The sequence below is a fragment of the Plasmopara halstedii genome (genome assembly GCF_900000015.1).
Source record: "Plasmopara halstedii genome assembly, contig: Scaffold_54, whole genome shotgun sequence".
In the NCBI taxonomy this organism is placed as follows: domain Eukaryota; phylum Oomycota; class Peronosporomycetes; order Peronosporales; family Peronosporaceae; genus Plasmopara; species Plasmopara halstedii.
In genome coordinates, this window is record NW_020186975.1 from 748,063 (window position 1) to 748,396 (window position 334).

The following is a 334-nucleotide window of genomic DNA, read 5'->3' on the forward strand; positions in this document are numbered from 1 at the left end:
CATGGCAATTCTGGATTGTTCCCTGTCCTCACAAAGATTGCATTGTAATATGCTTCCGTTCCGGGAACTTCAGTGCCTGCAGAAAGGCTCTTTTCGGGGACAGGCTTAACGATCACAAAGAAGCGAAACAGGCTCGACAGTAATTTGGTTGATGACCTGCTGTTTCTTCGCAGTACCGTGCGACAAGAAGACCGCAAGAAAATAGCGCTTCAAAAGCATCAGCAGCATTCTATTTCAAGTGTGACGAGTAAAAAGAGGCATAGGACTTCCTACTACTAGTAGAGAGTAACCATACATAATAATGTTGATGGCATCGCAACAACCCACAAAGCGA